Below are 18,939 nucleotides of genomic sequence, written 5' to 3'. Positions count from 1 at the left end.
TAACACCACAAGATTAAGTTGGAGTTGCAGACTACAGAAGCAACTATCTATATTTACAAGTCCACAATTCCATGATTATAAATCTCCATCCCTTGAAAGCCAAAATGCAATCTATTTTGCCTGTACTTTAGGCACATTATATTGTGGACACTTCCAAATGTACCGTGTGACTTTCGTGACAAAAAAAAAACACCTGTTTTTTTCTTCTTGCATCCATATCTCATCCCATCCTCATCAACCCTCACCTTAACAAGTGCAATGTTGTGTTTTTTAATATGTTTTTGCCACAATGTCCGCGGACACCAAAACACGGATTCAAGATGGCGGGCGCATCGGAACAATCTGACGCACTTCACGTTCTTCACCATCAAATCGGCAAACGCGTCACATGTCCGTGGACATGACGCAAGCCGATTGGCCAATCGGTGTCCTGTCCACGGAGCGAACAGGGAAGTGTGTCCGCGGAGCGGACATAGATATCTTTCATTTTTTTAGACCTACTTTTTGGTCGTTTTAAAAAAAACTACAGGGCGGATTTTCACCATATTTACAAAAGCACGCTTTCGGGACCAAGCCGTTGCTCCTGCCGGAAATTTGGTGAAAATCCGTCCAGCAGTTTGGGCTGTAGACGTGCGCAAAGTTTTTTCCCCATTCACTCTATTGGAAAAAAATACATTTGGGACCCCCCCTATAACTTTGCTCCCCCTGGACCAAACCTCACCGAATTTGCAAAAGAATTCAGAGTGGCCCATATACTTTTTTCTGCAAAGTTTGGTGAGGATTCGTCCAGGGGGAGCAAAGTTATATCTCGCCGAATAAGTGCTCTTCCTATGGGAATAGCAACTTAACCATAACTACACAGCCACTAACGTGTAACGTGAACAAGCGGTTTGTTGCCGCGAAACGCGTCGTTGTTTTCGTGTCTTTTTCTCTCTCTGGACATTATTATTATTAAAGCTATTTTGTGCCTGCAAACATCCTGACTTCCTGACTCTGGGTTTGGAAAGGACTCTTCAAATCCAAACCTCTTCCCGGAGTGCCATCCACTTTTCCTGCACCTTGGTACGGGGATTTTTTTCTGATATATATATATATATATATATATATATATATATATATATATATATATATATATATATATATATATATATATATATATATATATATATTACATGGCCACGGTAGTGGCCATGTAGTTATGGTTAAGTTGGTGTTTCCATAGGAAGAGCACGTTTTGGGTGGCTTATAACTTCGCTCTCTCTCGACGAATCCTCACCGAACTTTGCAAAACAAGTATTTGGGTCACTCTGATTTTTTTTGCAAAGTTTGGTGAGGATTCGTCCAGGGGGGGCAAAGTTATAGGGGGGTCCCAAAACTTTTTTTTCCCCCATAGACTGAATATATATATATATATGATTGTTTGTCTTTGTTCTTTCTCTTGTTTCTATTTTCCTTGTCCCCAACTCACTGTGTTGGCTATTTCAATTGTTCCTTTAATTTGGGGAAAACATGGTGTTAAGTTGTAGTAAATTGCACATTAGTTTTGACTTGATAACGATTTAGGTCGAAACACCTGTCAGCTTGAATAAGTATATGTTGAATTTGAGACTAATCAATTAATTGAATTCTGTTGAATTTTAATGAAAGACATATGATTAAGATGTGACATATGAAATCATATAATTTATGTTTGCATCTGAAGCAATTAAAATATTTTCTACGTACATATTGCTTGGAAGTGCACAATTTTTAGGACTGATTGTTATTTTAATCCTCCTTCATATTGCCTCTACTTCTACTGATTCTGGAAGGCTATGCTGTCTAGGGACCTCCTCGATCTCCTTGCAGTGTCCTTCTAGACTCCTATCTATTTCTCACTGTTCTGTCTCTAGTTCTTCTCTTTGCCTGGGAGCACACGTCCCCTGATAATCTCATCAGCTTCTTTCCTCCGTCTTTCTCTGCATATTTCTATTTCTTGTTGTCTTCCCCTATCCCTGTCTTCCTCCTTCTGTCTTTCTTCTTCCCTTTTTGCATTCCTTCTCCGTTCTCACTCTCTCTCTTTTTCTTTTCTCTCATTTTCTCTGACTGCCTCTTGTTTCTTTTCTCTTTCCTTTTCTTCTTTGTATCTTCTTTCCCTCTCTCTCGCATATCTTTCTCGTTCTTTTTTCTCATCTGCTTTCTCCTGCCTTTCTTTTACTTCCTTTCCCCTTTCTTTACGATGATCCATGCCCCTTCCATCTAATTTGAGCATTACTTGTTCTCCTACCCACTCATTAGATGTAATCACTGCCTCCTCCCTATCATCCTGTCTACCTCTCTGTCTTCGAACCTCCTCCTCAGCCTCTGTCATTCTTGCCTTTAACTCACAACATTTGTTGTATTCATCACAGAGGGACACTGGTTTTGATTTACTTATTTTGTCTCTATTTATAATATCTCCACTGCTATACGCTGGGGGCACACATATGGGGTTAGTGTATCCTGTTGTTGCCTTTAATTCTCAAAGTGGATATAATCCCTGCACTTCGGGGGATTGATGGCTACTCTGGGGAGGAGGAGCAAGAAGAGGAGGAGGAGGAGAAGGAGCCGTAGCGATATGTCCTCCTTATCATGCTGATTAAACATCCATTCTTTTACGGGTGGTTCTTCCTTCTCCTCTCCATACACTTTCCACAATTCCAAAATTGCTAGTCTATTCTGGTATTTCTTCCCTATGTATGTGGCATGTAAATATGTCATCATGTGTTGCAGCATTGATCCCGAGTGAGTGCCATGATGAGGCCAAAGCATACATATTTTGTCTGAACTGTCCCAAACACAATCGGAGTGGTACCTAAAGATGTTGTCCTTGTACCAGGGTAATGCTTTACACAAATGAATAAGGGGAGTGTCCCCTATGATGTTACATTACAGTCTCCCTTACCAATATTCTTACCCAATGTTAATTTCAAATACCTCTCACCCACTTCCCCAACAATACTTTCCCTGTGTTTTTGTACGAGACCACATCTTTTGGGTCACACAATACTTCCAAATGACACCACAGACGCTGTTTACTCCCTGATCATCACCAATTCACCACTCTGCCACCGGACCACAACCTTTGGGTTCAAACTACAATTTCACATTCTCCACAATATACACCAATATTCAATAATGCACTTTTCGCAAAGTCTAAACTATCTCATAACACAAGGCTGGCACCAGCAATCATTACACAAATGAATGCACTACGGCTGTCATCCCAAATCTTCTCTTATTATTTATTACCCCGTAAACAAGCTTCACTAAGCAGTCTTTCTTGCCTCTGGCAAAAGCTGTCTCATCTGTTATTACCACATACAAGGTGTACTGCAAAGTCTTCAATAACCTTGTCAGAGACTACCTTATCTTCTTCAATCATTTAACTTCATCACAATTCCCCAATATATACAAAAATCCCCCTGTTTTGCCAGGAGGATGCTATACTTACTTTCCGTGCATCAACTGAGGGTCTTCGGTATCGAGTTGCTCCCAACGGCCAGTTGTCCTGTGCCTCATGTGGAGTCCTGTGGGGATCGAGCAGGAATTTTCTCCAATGGGGTCTCCTACTGACCTCTCTCTTTTCACCTGTAAAACCGCTCTCCACAGGGCACCTCGTAGTTGTTTGAGCCACGATGGGGAACCCTCGACAATCCGACTATTCCTAGCCAATCATCCTCTGCTATCATTTGTAATGATGGCCTGGAAAACCTCAGTTGAAACTCATACTCAATGATGGAAACAGTCAAAGTGAAAGGCAAAACCCAGCTTTATTAACATCCAAAATAAAGCATGGACAGCATACAAGCAACAGGGTTGCAGCTCTTATAGCTCTCATACAAAACAGTATTGTACAAACCAAAAGCACGTCATAATGAAGACATCATACTACAAAACCAATGGGATGAGGGGATAGGTTAAGTGAATTGACTACATATAGACTCAATATGTGTTAAACGTTTGATTGGGTTAGACATATCTGATAGCTCCACCTGATCCCACCTCTACATTGATAATAGAAATACATGTAGGGGCCGATTCATGGAACAAACGTGCGCCAAAAATCCCAGCGCAAGCAGGCACAAGGTGGCGCAAGCGTGTGATTCAAGGAAGGCGCTGCGCTACTTTCCCACTGGTTGTGTGCCAAATCCGTGCATGGCGCACGCGGGCACACACGTCATCCAACGGCGTGCACTTCGCACACAGCCAAAGCGCATAGTGCAGCGCACACAACAAAAGTGGGCGGAACACTGGGCGGAACACGCGGAATGGGGAATAATGCGTGAAAAAGAAGGCGTAACTGGGGAAGTATTGCAGGGAACTACACGGAACGCCCACACGCACACGAACAACCCGTATTCATGGATTTGAATACGGGAAACCCACGCACGGCAAAAGACACGCACAGGCGTCAACGCGTCTGCCACACGAAGGCAGGCGGAAGCGTCCTCGCGCACAGCATAAAAGTGAGCGCAAACAACAAACACTTATTTACAGCTACGATGAATGCCCCATTTGTCGCAGCACTGATCGTGGGACACCGCAGGAGGAGGAGAATAGCCAGGGCACACAATTTTTCACCACGGACAAGCCTTTTTGGGATGCCTGACGACCAGGTCTATGGCAGGTATAGGTTTCCACCCCATATCATCCTAGACCTGGTCAGGGAGTGGGAAGATGACCTAACATCCCCCACCCTCTGCTTCCAAGCATTGAGCCCCTTGGAGAAGGTGCACAATGTCCTGTATTTTTTGGCCACTGGGTCTTTTCAGTGGACTACTGCCATAGTGGGGGGGTCTCACAGGCCACGCAGTCATGCTGCCTACACCAGGTATTGGCAATCATGACAGTGCGCCCCTCAGTCCGCAGGCACATATACATGCCCAGAACACCTGCAGAAAGGCAGGCTGTTGTCCAGGACTTTTACAGGGTGGCACACTTCCCCAAAGTGCTCGGTGCCATAGATTGCACCCATGTGGCCCTACGTCCACCCAGGGCCACTGAGCACATCTACCGAAACCGCAAGCACTGGCATTCCATCAATGTACAGGAGGCATGCGATGCAAAGGGAATCATCACCTCTGTCTATGCAAACTACCCTGGCTCCACCCATGACAGTTTCATATACAGAATGTCTGCCCTGAGCCGGGCCCTGGAAGCTGGGCAGCATGGCAACACATGGCTCCTAGGTGAGTACAAATGCCAGTGCACATGCATGCATGTCACACACACACACACACAAATACACAAACCCCAATAATCACAACCATTATCACCTCTCCAGGGGAACGTGCCTACCCTCTGAGCAATCACATGATGACGCCAATCCGGAACTCCACCACACCACCCCAGGTAAGATACAACGCGGCCCATATTGCAACAAGGGCCATAGTGGAGCGCACATTCGGAGTTCTCAAGTCACGCTTCTGCTCCCTTGACCGCTCTGGCGGGCAGCTACTCTATGCACCCCCAGTAGTGTGCAGGATCATTGTGGCAGCATGTGTCCTGCACAATGTTGCAACACAGCAGGGCGTACCGGTGGACATGGTGGTGCCCCCACATCCCCAACCACAGGCACAGGTGCTGCCCATGGGAGGGGATAGGGCACGTGGTGAGGAAGCCCAGACCCAGCTTGTGGCCAGATTTTTCACCTAAACTCCCAACCCTGCGAAGTGCACACAGGCCTGGCACATACCAGGTGACAATCGATGATGACAAAGAGACAGTCAACTGTCACAACCTTACCACCCTGAGATTGTTGCCATGGAATTGCCACATTGTGTGCATCCCTAGCTACTTAAACACAAGCACTCCTGTGTGACCAAAAGGCACACATGCAAGGTGGGAATCACACAGACCTGCAAAACAGGACATGACTATCACTGGTATCTCACTCAAACCCTCCCAAACCACAACATGACCTGGCAAGCAATAGCCATACACCAACACAGTACCAAAAAGGTACACATTGCCATGTGAAAAATGTAAATGGGCATCAGACAATGATGCCTGACATGGAATCAGATGAAATGACTGACCAACAACCTCCCACCCAAAATAAGTCATACCCAAATGCATTCCAAAAGTTGTATTTGAAACATAACAATGAATGCCTGTCCACATGCACAATGTGCATTGCAAAATCAACACTGCAGCTACTGTGTGCCGTGTCCACCTCCTGCAACACACTGCTCAGCGCACAGCACAGTGAACAGCCATTGTGTGTGATGCACACCCTGAGCATCACATCTAAGCGACAAACTACAATAAAAAAAAAAAAAATAGGCATGTACAGGGTCCACAAATGGTCATAGAACATGTGCTGCAGGGACACGGTGGGCCAGTAGGGACATGCACTCAACATATGCATGTGAAATCAAGTGACCATCAGTGTCCTCTACACATCACATGTGAACAGGCATTGATCAGCAGAATACATCATGTAAATAGGAAAGCACAATTACAATTTCAGGGTGCCCATCACTCTGCAGGGCAAGGCAACTATCAACAAAAAAACATCCCCCCCTCCCTCACAAATCACCACGACCCACTGAACAACTGCATCTGGGTTATTCATCTGACATCCTTGAATTCCACCTGGCCACAGGATCACCCTTCCCCTTTGTCACCATCTCCCACCTTGTGTGTAAAAAGTTGCCAGCACCCTCAGAGTCCACCTAGATTTGCAAAAGCACAAAATCCAACAGAACTCAAAGCAGGACAACACAGAAGCCAGGCAAATAACCTGCAGACAGTAAAACAAACCAGAACAGCCTCCAGTAGATGACTTGAAGTAGCAGTACACCACAAAGGCCAGATACTACCACAATGATGTTAACAACCAAGGTAGCACAGTAAAACAATGTCACAACAGGATCTGAACCATGTGTGGCACATAACATAGAATGATGCACCACGAATGGATGTCTACTGTCACAGCTCCCGTGTGCAGGCGCAGGAGTGGCACGAAACAACCACCCCCACCGTGGTCTGGGTGCCTGCAAGGTCTAACTCACACAGGCCTCTGAGACCCTGGTGGGGAAGGAGGATCAGGGATATGCAGGCGGGACAGGCATTGGCATACTGGATAACCGGAATGAGGGGCAGGAGAGGGGAGTAGGATTGACATGGGAAAGTAGGGAATGCACCAAAATGTAGTACACACATTAACACATACAAAATTAGATCAAACTTGTTCACATGCACATAGCACCAAATTACTCAAATGTAAGTCAAAGAGAAACTTATCTCTGGGGTGAGTGCTGGCCTCCTGCCTGCGCACTCTCAGGTCCGGTAACAGGAGCATTTAAATGCTGCAAAGAGAGCCACAGTTAATAATCTGTGCGTGCCCAAAACACACAAACACACCCCCAAATATGCCTCAAAGTAACAAAATACACTACAAACAGACAGACTTGTGTGGATGCTTTATACCCATATGTAACATTACCCCTCTGATGGTTCATACACAGTCAATGCAGTAAGTCAGGCACCGGTGGGTGCGTGGCAAATGGAACACCAATGTGTCACGATTCACACAACATGCAATGTTCCCTGTGTAAGCAGACAGATGCGTATAGCAAGGTCTGACTTCAGAACAAGTCCTGTACCACCATGACCAAAATAAAGTAGCCAGTGCATGTATCTAGTTGGAAATGAAATGCACTGCACCTGAGTCTGTCCCTTGCTGTCTGTCCCTGTGAGCTGCTTCATTCCATGTCTCTGAACGCCTCGTGGCTAATACAAGTGCCTCAATGGACCATTGTGGACCGGAGTGTATGTGCCACTGCCCCTGCAGGTTCCCCAGACAACTTTCACATCAACTACCCATCAGTCCACTAACACATCTGAGCTGTATTTTGCACTTCTACACCAATATTTGTCCAAGTTCACCGTCAGTGCTGCTACTAAGCATGCATGTTCAACTGGCCAGGTGGAAGGTTTGCTGTGTTGTGACCCCCCCTGTGCTGCTCACCTTGCCTGGAGTCCTATGAAACATGTCATCGATTTTCGGATGTATAATCGCAATCCCTGTGCCTCTGCTTGTGCACATATGCGCATGTCGGCAGCACCAAACGTGTCCTGATTCCAGACGTCCAATGGCCCACATCTGCTAGCAAGGTGGTCTTGAGGCTCATCCCTCTGCTGAAAGTGCATGAAACACATGATTAATGCTCAATATTCATCTGTGTGTGTCTCTTCAGGCATTACATAACTGGACCATGTCAGAGACTTACATCAGAAATCACACCATCAGTCCGTCTTTCACAGCAACAGTGTGGAACACACTATCTACGGCATGATTTGCAACAAGCCCATGTTCATTAAAGATAAGAAACATACTACACAATGCATAGCAATGAATGTACACATGAATCATTAAACACCCCATCTATCAAAAGAAGAACAGTGGACAATTACACCCCAATCATCCCCACTAGGGGTGTTAACACAAGTTGCACAGCAGCAGACATGCCACAGATATGACAGTTCATTGCCCTTGTGTAATAGGCTGTTACACCGAACCATCCTTGTGAGTCCATGGATAAGGGAAGCAGGAGTGGCATATGTGAGTCAAGGACCCCAAGCAGCAAACACATACACAAGACAAGCTTGAAGGGCCCAGCTGGAACAGACAGTGGATGCTTTCAAAAGCCACAAAGCACCACACCGTCACATGAAAGCACAATAGACTAGAAATTTTAAACTGTATTAACTAATTACACTAACTATGAAAAACCTACTTTACCTATTTAAACTAACTATCAAACAGAAACTTAACTAACTAAACTAAAAGAAAAATCAAAAATGGCCACATATGACCCGGGGGGGAGGCACCCAGGAGGGGGGAGGTACAGGGTGCTGCTCAACACCCACATGCGATGATGTTGAGGAAAAAAAAAAACCTCCATGGGCTCAATAGCCCGACGTATGTGGGAGATAGATTGTCGTCCAAGTCTGGCTCTTCCTGGAAAGGAGGACGTGGCACAGGAGCATGACCACGCCTAGCCGCAGCTTGCCCCTCGTCGGCAGCAGGTCTGTCGGACAGGTGAGCCTGGTTCTGTGTGGCGATGACATGTAGGTCTGCATGCAGAACCTCCCGTGATACACGTGCTTCCTCTTGCAAGGTAGCACGTGTAACACGCATTTCCTCCTACAAGGCCTGCCTTGACAACCACTGCACCTCCCGGCAAGCATGTAGCTCAGCCGAGATGGTATGCTCAAGCTGTGCAAACCTCTTCTCTGCCCACTCCCTCTGGGACATCATAAGGACACCCAGAGTGGATCTGAGGGAAGGATGCTCCTCCCTCACTGCCTTCATGTGTGCCTATGTGTGAGCAGCAATTGCTTGACGCAGAGATGACATTTCAGCCTGGCGTGCCCTGTCTGAGGCCGCCATGCCCAGCCTGAGCGAGCGGGCCGTGGACCGTGCTGCCTGCTGCTGGAGAAACACCTGCCTAGCAGGGGGAGCACAGATTGGGCCACTCGCTCCATGTTCTCAGCGATGTTCTCCATTGCTGCCCCCTGCCGTTCAGAATTGGCAGTCATGTCTTACTCCCACTCAGTATACTGTGGTTGCGCGCGGTGACCACGTTGCTGGGCTTGACCCCTGCGGGACCCAAGGACCGGGTGTCCTCGTTGTGTTGGCACCACCCGCAGCTGCACGAGTACATGCCCCTGTCGACGTGATGTCCCAGGCACATCAGTGACTGGTGTGGAGGGTGACCCTGCATCCCGATCCACCACGGGCGGAGGTTCCAAGACTGTCTGACCCCTCAGTGCAGGTGTCACGGGCAGAGGATTGTCCACATCAGAATCACTCACCCCTGACATATGGACCTGATGCTCATCCAACTCGACATGGTCGTCAGAGTGTTCTTCAGGGCTGGACTCATAGGCAGCCAGAGACAAGATGGACTGTAGCACTTGGGGGTTTTCGTGGCCTACCACCCCACTACCCCGACTTGTGCTGGGTTGATGTAGTGATAACAACCCTGTGCCTGGCATGACAACACCATCCTCTGGCTCCATTGCGTCATCATCTGAAAAATAGAGAGAAAAAAGGTCACTACACATGTTAGAAGCACACAACACACACACACACCGACACCAAACACATCAGGCAGACTTGTGACACACAAAATAGAACCCGGCATGCATGCTGGGTCAACTTGAAATTGCTTCTGTGATCAGAGGTGTTGATAGGTGGCAGTTTGAATTGAAGTGGGTCTATGCAGTGCAGCAAATATGTATGACACTCACTACCTACATGTACAAGGACTTCAGGGTGTGTGTCAGAAAATGTGAAGGCAGTGCAAGGTAATCTTCAGGCATTATATGCAATGTGCATTCAATGGGTAACATATCTAAAAGCAAAGCACCCCTCCACCCAAGTGCAAAAGCAGGAATGCCTAGCATGGTATCAAAAGGCTGGCCATAGACCTGTGTATTGACAGACAGTGTTGACTAGCATCAACAGATTCATCTGAGTCAAGTGACAACACTGCAAATGATGATGGGACAGTAAGCAGGACACATGCTGAAACTTCTGGATTCCACCCACGTGTGAAGAAGACACTACACCCGTTGGACAGAGTCATTGTCCATTAAACAGGCTGAGGCCTGTGACCCACACTGATTGTCAGACCCTAGGCATGTGTGCAACTCAGTACTGAGCCACAGTTGACATGGGAAGGCAGATGAAATGCCATGCAATTTGGGTCATCATGGACTTGTGTAACAGTGATCATCCAGTCATGGACACATATGGGCATGCGTGAAATGCACATGGAGCATGAATGGGCACTCATGTCCCTGTGGGGCATCTGACCCCTGCACAGTCCAAGTGAGACACCCTGCATCAAGTACTAAGGATGTACCACAATGGATATGTCTGGCAGATTGGCTGCTGGATGTTAGAATGTACACAGGAGGCATGACCAGGGAAGTAACCAAGGGCAATATTGTAGCAGACCAGTGCTAAAATGGAATTGGGGTGCAGAGCAGGGGGTTGAGGGGCAAGGGAGCATGCCTACATTGGCTACCCCCTTGCAGGCAGAGGACACATGCACGTCAGTCATGCTATGCATAGTTCCTGGGCTGAGAGGAAGCTCACCCCACGCAACATGTAGAAGTGTCAGTGAGCTGGAACATGGACCAGAGGGGCATACTGGTAACCAGCATGTGACTAGGGTGCAAAAGTGGTGATGTGGACAGTCCCCGTCTGCTCCACATGTCCACCATCCAGCAGAGTAGACATGCAGCAGGGAAGCATTGCATTACTCGCACATCATAACCATGAACACATGACATGTAGTGGCAGTCATGCACAACACATCACACAAGTAAAACACACACGTCCTTGACAAACAAGCATCAACACTCACTGGACTGGGCATCAAAGTCTGGCATCTCTCCCACTCCTTCGACCAATTCAGATGGTATGAACTCCGCAATGAGTGACTCATGCGGAGTGAGGTCTTCCTCCTCCGGTGCACGCCCACCGCCAGTCACCAGAGTCATGTTGTAATTTGAGGCACGCTTAGCCTTAGCACTGCGTTTGAGATCATTCCAATGCTTTTTGCACTCTTGCACCGTGCGCACCTCATGGCCGAATGCACTCACATGTTCCGCAACTTGCTTCCAGTGGGTATCACGATGGGCAGCCATAGTCTGACAATTAGCACCCACTAGCATGTCACGGCTGTGTTTCCGCACGTAGTTCACGAGGAAGTCCAGTTCCTGGTTGCAGAAAGGCTTCTTCCTCGACGTGCAGGAGGTCGTGGCTGTGTGTGGGGTCCCAGCCTGTGCTGCAGGTGCAACCTTCCTCCTCTTGGATTGTGGCGCAGACCCTGGCTGGCTGATGCCACCCTGATCAGTATGGCCAGTGGGACCGGTAGATTGAGCCAAGGGAGTGGCAGGTGGAGGGACGACCAAAGGGCTGACTTGTGTCAGTGGCAGCTGGGTGCCCTCTAATGGACCCTGCGCATCAACATCCGCTGTGGCAGGGTCATTGACCGCAACTGTCCTGGTTGGCAGACTCACAACCGGGGTGTTGTTGGCCGCATCTGCCCCTGCACTTGCCAACACCCAGATGTTCGGGGCAGCAGATGACATTACTGCCCCAAGGACACGTGTCTTGGTTGGGGCAGCCCTGCATGCCCCTACAGTTTCCCTCTGGGCCTGTTGGAAATCTTCCAAGGGCTCTTCAATTGCCAACGCAGCCTGCGCTGGCAGACCCTGAGCCTGGGCCGTGGTGTCCACAGCTGCACCTGCAGCTACCATTACACTTGGGCCCATGGCAGTCGATGAAATGGACTGCCGGGTCACACGGGCACCAGTGCCAGATGCAGAAGCTGCATATCCCAGAACCACAGGGGGTGGTGGCATGACTGCACCGACACATGGCACAACATCGTGCTCAAGTGGCACACCCCTGCCTCTTCCCCCTCTGCGGCCACCCTGGACACCCTGGAGTCCCCCGACTCCCTAGTCACCCCGCCCACGTCCCTAACCATGCCCGCCACGAGGAGTACGCCCAGCTGAGGCGCCCCTCACCTTTGGTGGCCTCCCAACCATGGCACAGATGGAGTAGTGCCGGCACAGATGGAGTAGTGCCAATGGGAGGTGTACACCACAATTGACCTCGGCAATTGGGGCAAAGGGGGTGGGATGCAAGATGTTAACAGCCCCCCTGCACCTGCAAGGCTGTATGTGACCCTGGTGATGTTGTGACGGGTCATGCTACCCTCAAGCACCCCAAAACTGCAGTATAACCGTGCAAGCAACCCTTCAGCCTACGTGCGTGGAATCAACCTCCCTTAGTACGTGGTGGCACCCAGTAACACGGAAAATGCATACGCGTGGGACAAGCAGGCTACTATGACCTTGAAAACGGGTGAGATACACAGGGGCACCCGCAGTGGGAAAAATAGCGTACGTATCACCGTCTGACTAGCATGATAATGAAAAGCACGCATAGCCAATTCCCCCGCCAAAAGAAGAGATACGTCCTCAATCGCTGTGAAGATGTGATGGCACGCGAAACAACATGAAGCAGCTACACACGTCGGTCTCCACGAAAGGCACGTACAGCGAACTGCTGGCCCCTCTCACCTTTAACCCGTGCTGTGGGAAACGCCTGCGCGCGTCACATCACTTACGCGCGTAGGCCCTTTTCTCGGATTACACGCATTCACATGCGGACGTGCAGTATTTTCACATACGCTGAGCCACTATGCCCACGTAACGAGGGAAACGCCCGAGCGCGTAACGTCAGAGAAGCGCTTACGCGCTAAGGGCCTTTGGTCCAAGGAAAACGCGTACATGTGCTGACGTGCTTACGCGCTAAGGGCCTTTCCTCCAATTACACGCTGACGTGCAATTCTTTCACGTGCCAAATCACTCCGTATCAAGCTGCCCACGCAACAACACACGGAAGACCACGCTCCTGCCCAGAAGGCCGAATTACTGCCCCCCAGAGCGCCGACACTCTCCCACCTGCCATCTGGTGCTGCCTGACTGCCTGCTACCCACCCACCCTGCCATTTGCTGCCTGCACGTCAGCCAGGGGTGCAGTTGCTGTGACCACCCCTGCTGGAACCGAAGACTCCCGAGTGGGATTCCATCGCTCCACAGCCCAGCCCCAGGACCCAGTTGCCCACCCACTCCTGCCTCTGGGGTTGCCATGTCGGGCACAACACCATCTGGCACCACTGACAACCCCCAGCCAGAGAGGCAGATGGCCACCAACTTCAGTGCCAGGGAAGTTGGTGTCCTGGTTGAGCAAGTCCTGGGGCAGTATGATGCCCTCTTTGGAAGTTTGTGCGCTGACTATGAAGGACGGACCAGGATCTGGATGGACATCGTGACTGCCATCAACGTGGAGGGGGTGGCAGTCCGCGACTTACATCATGTCAAGAAGCGCTGGGAGCACTTCAGGTCCAGAACCCTCAACAAGGCCTGGCGCCCCTCGAAGGCAGTGGATGCCAAGGGGCGCCAGGCCGGCTGTCGGACCACCAAATGAGGGTCCTGGAACGCATATGCCCAGCGCTCTACGTCCAGATCCTTGAGAGGCAGACCCATCTGGAGTCGAGCGGTAAGTGTACATACATGGTGATTGGATGCTGTGCGTGTCGTGGTGTGCCAGTAGTGTGCAGGTTGCACATGTGTTTTGTAGGGCCATGTAGGGATGTGTATGAACATGGGCGTGAGGCTGCCACATGTGAGTCCTCTCAGGTGTGAGACACATTAATGGTGTATGTGTTGGTAAGCATGCTGGGCAAATGCAGCTGTGGGAGCACACATGTTTGAATTTCTGTGTATGTACATTGGCATGGTTGTGGCATGGATGGTGGTTCATAATGCATGTATCTGCACTGTGTACATGTGCATGTATGTGTATTTGACAAGTGTGCAACTGTGATGCAACATGGATGCATGTGACACTGATATGTAGAAGGCTGAATGTCAGATGTGACATGTATGGCGATCCTATCACTGCAACAGTTGGAGGAGATGTACACATGCATGTAAGTGAGGTGGCGTGTGTGCATGTCTAGTGCACTCCCAGTGTTTGATGTGATGTCAGGCTCACCTTTGGCTGTACATGCTGTTGTATGTGTATGGATGGTGCTGCCTGGTGCAATATTGCTGTGGAAATGCTCATGTGTGTGAGTTAATATGACATGTGTGTCGGGGAGTGTTATGCCATGTCTGAAGTTTGACAATGCCACTCATGTACAACTGTCATGTGTGTATCAGTCCAATGTACTGTGCCCTGATGCCTTTGTTTTATCTCTCCCTGTCTGCAGCATCGACTGATGAAGAGGGCGGAGAGGGTGCTGTGGAGCACAGCGGCAGGGATCGCACCACCAGCCGGAGACGCAAGGCCCGGCTCCCCTCCCAGATTGTCATCTCGTCGGGGAGTGAGGAGTCTGGTGCCACATCCCAGGCCACAGCTTTCGAGGGTAGGTCCAAGAGGCGGAGGTCGGAGGTGGACTCCTCGGCAGCAGAAGGGGCAGCTGAGACCCCACAGGGTCCGACGGAGGAAGATGGCATGGAGTCATCCAGGTTGTTGGGGGGTTTGGTGGAGGAGGAGGCCGTGGAAGGGACACATACGGGGTCTGGAGGTGGGGATTCCACTGGTGCTAGCGGTGCAGTGCAGGACCAGGGACAGGAGGCAGCACAGGCTGGCGCGAAGGTGCCTGTATGCAATCCTGTCCCTGATCCTGTCACTGCATCATCTGGCACCAGCAGGGATGCCTACGTCCAGACCCGTTTTCAGGGAGGGGATGAGCTCACAACAACTGGCCTTCCTCTCCCTGCAGACGTTGTTATCCGGGACCGTGTTGAGCCTGTCCTGGCCGGGATAGCGTTGCGTCAACGGGGCATGCGAGTTGACGTGCAGTCTTTTTGTGAAGAGACTGCACGTCATCTCGGGTGCCTCTTTGACCGCGTTGACCTGCTGGGATGGGTCACCAGCGCTGGATAAATCTGTGTGCTGGACCTTCTTGCGACCACCTCCTCACCTGAACCCCCTATGCGCCAGTCGTCCTCCATGCCATCTTCCCACCCATGTATCATCTGGATACCCTGTGGAGCTGCCTCTGACCCTGCGGCCAGGCTGGTGGAGGACACATCCCTGCCACAGTCGGGAGTCGGACGTCCAGTAGGGGTGGGCACCTCAACAACTGCATCCCAGCCGGAGGAGGATGCCATGATGGCTCGGGGCCTTCAACATCGGAGGGGCAGGCATCGGCCAGAGGGCAGGAGGATCCAGGACTGGAAGTGTCTCCCGTGTGGCAGCGGTTAGGCCATGCTATAGATGCGGAGCGGCAGCGGGCAGAAGAGGCACGGCTCACAATGGTCAGGGCGGAGAACTCCATGCATAGGGCTCTGAGGTGGGCCAAGTGCCTCGAGGCAATTCGCAGGGACCTGGAGGTCCACATGTCATCGTCCCTGCGAACCCTCGGGGCCATGGAAGAGCAGGAGTTCGATGATGCCCTGGCCCAGGAAATCGGGAAGTGAGCCGTCGGACTAGCCCGCTGCCATTGTAAATAGTTTTTAGAGTTAGGTTTCCTTTTCATTTTCCTTTTATTTGTGGTCAATGGACAATGCCACACACATTTGTATATAGTTCTATTTTTAGGTAGTTTCTTAGGTAGGTTTCATTTGTTTGGTTGGGCTCATGGACCCTTTACATAGTTGGACAATGGATTGATTTGATATGTTTTTTTGATTTTGCACATGGAATCATGGAATTTTCATTTGGACAATGGATTGTGAATAGTTTGATCACGGATTAATTTGATTTTTTTTTCATTATGAACATGAAGCAATGGATTTTCTTTTTTTACATTTCCTTTGGATTTGCATTGGTGGAGGGAGAGTTTGGACTGTTTTCCTTTCAAATTTTTTTGGATTGGTTATAATTTTCATTCACTCATCTATTGCACATGCTTTTCATTTCATGTTTGGTATTGTTGTGTGATTTCATTTCATTTATTTCTTTTTGTACATAATACATTTTCATATTTTATTTCCATGTTTGGGATTTGCTCATTGGGTTGATGCATGTGAAAATGTGGGTTTACACAATCAATGCCAACCACTGTATCTGTGTGATGGACATGGTGTTGATGTGCATTGTTGACTTTTGGTTTGTGTCTTGGGATAGGCATGTCAGTGTGGGGTGGATTGGGAAATCATTGCGTCTCAAGAATGGGGTGGTGTGATGTGGTTTTTTGGTGTAGAAGTGGGCCATGATTGTGCTTCTTTATTTTGTGTAGGGGGGACATGAGTGGGGGACTGCTGGCAGGTGCCCCTGACTGCTGGGGCGTGGGGGTGCAGGGGGACATGTGTGGGGGCCTGCTGGCAGGTGCCCCTGACTGCTGGTGGGTGGGGGTGCAGGGGGACATGAGTGGGACATGAGTGGGGGCCTGCTGGCAGGTGCCCCTGACTGCTGGGGGGTGGGGTTGCAGGGGGACATGAGTGGGGGCCTACTGGCAGGTGCCCCTGACTGCTGGGGGGTGCGGCTGCTGGGGGACATGAGTGGGGGCCTGCTGGCAGGTGCCCCTGACTGCTGGGGGCCAGGGGTGCAGGGTGACATGAGTGGGGGACTGCTGGCAGGTGCCCCTGACTGCTGGGTGGTGGGGGTGCAGGGGGACATGAGTGGGACATGAGTGGGGGCCTGCTGGCAGGTGCCCCTGACTGCTGGGGGGTGGGTGTGCTGGGGGACATGAGTTGGTGATCACTAGTGGAAGGTGACATGTGTGCTGGCTGGGGGCATGGCCACGGGTGCAGAGTAGTCCCCTGTGTTGTGGGTTGCCTGCAGGGCCGTGGATGGGGTGGAGGGCACACCTGGGAGGACCCACACTGCCAATTCACGTGTGGGACCCCCCGTGCACCCACTGGATACACAAACCCGCTCTGACAGCGGAATCGCGTGTGAAAGTTCACGCGAACCCCAGTAATACACGTACCCCACTCGCACAGGGCCAATCGCGTGTGAAACTTCCTGCGAACACCAGTAATACATGTACCCCACTCGCACAGGGCCCTTTCGCATGTGATAATTCCCGTGAACCTCAGTTATACACGTACCCTACTCTCACCGGGCGCTTTCGCGTGTGAAAATTCCCACGAACCCCAGTAATACATGTACCCCACTCGCACAGGGCTCTTACGCGTGTGATAATTCCCACGAACCCCAGTAATACACGTACCCCACTCGCACAGGGCCAATCATGTGTAAAACTTCCCGCGCACCCCCGAAATACACATACACTGCTCCGATCGGGTGTGAAACTTCCTACGCACCCCGAAATACACGTACCCCACTCTCACAGGGCCTATCGCGTGTGAAACTTCCAGCGCACCCCCGAAATACACATACCCTGCTCCGATTGATTATGAAACTTCATGCGCACCCCCGAAATACACGTACCCTGCTCCGATCGCGTGTGAAACTTTCTGCGAATCCCAGTAATACACATACCCCACTCGCACAGGGCCTATCATGTGTGAAACTTCCCACGCACCCCCGAAATACACGTACCATGCTCCGATCGCATGTGAAACTTCACCCGCACCCCCGAAATACACGTACCCTGCAGCGATTGCGTGTGAAACTTCCCGTGAACCCCAGTAATACACGTACCCCACTCGCACAGGGCCTATTGTGTGTGAAACTTCCCGTGCACCCCCGAAATACACGTATCCTGCTCCGATCGCGTGTGAAACTTCACGCGCACTGCTGAAATACACGTTCCCTGCTCAGATTGCGTGTGAAGATTCCTGCGAACCCCAGTAATACACGTTCCCCGCTTGCCGTGTGCTGTGTGGCGGCCCTGTATACTGGTCCAGTGTTAGCGCAGCCCTTTGCGCTGGATTGGGGATTTTGATGACTTTTCCTTGTGCGAGGGGCGTTACTGGTGCTGCTACAGGGTCGCTGCGCCACACTGCGCCACAGCTGCTTTTGGTAGCTGAAATCCATGAATACGCTATGCGCGGAAATGGATTTTAATGAACGCGGCTGGTGCAGACAATCGCACGTGCACACTGTGCGCCAGCCGCGTGCGCCACTTGTGTGCTAAATTCTAGGAATTAACCCCGTAATCTCTAAAGTAAATAATTGGTTGGCACAACATGTACTGGGGGCCTAACACTAAGGGTCCTGATTGGTTGGCATTCTACTGACCAACCCTGGACAACTGGACAACAGGTTGTCAAAACATTAGCCAAATGGGAGTAGGGGAGTAGTCTTCCTTTCAATTAAAAATATACCATGCCTTAGTCCTAGGTCATGAGCCAGAGTAATTCCTCTGTAGTTGACCTTTGACCTTGCATGGCGCCATGTGTCTGAGAATATGCACAATTAGTGAGGTAGGTGCCCTGTCTGTGTCTATTGCTTATGAG

Source organism: Ambystoma mexicanum, chromosome 2q (assembly GCF_040938575.1).
Source record: "Ambystoma mexicanum isolate Mex_15411 chromosome 2q, UKY_AmexF1_1, whole genome shotgun sequence".
In the NCBI taxonomy this organism is placed as follows: Eukaryota; Metazoa; Chordata; class Amphibia; order Caudata; family Ambystomatidae; genus Ambystoma; species Ambystoma mexicanum.
The sequence above is the reverse complement of the archived record's forward strand: the minus strand, read 5'-3'. Positions refer to the sequence as shown.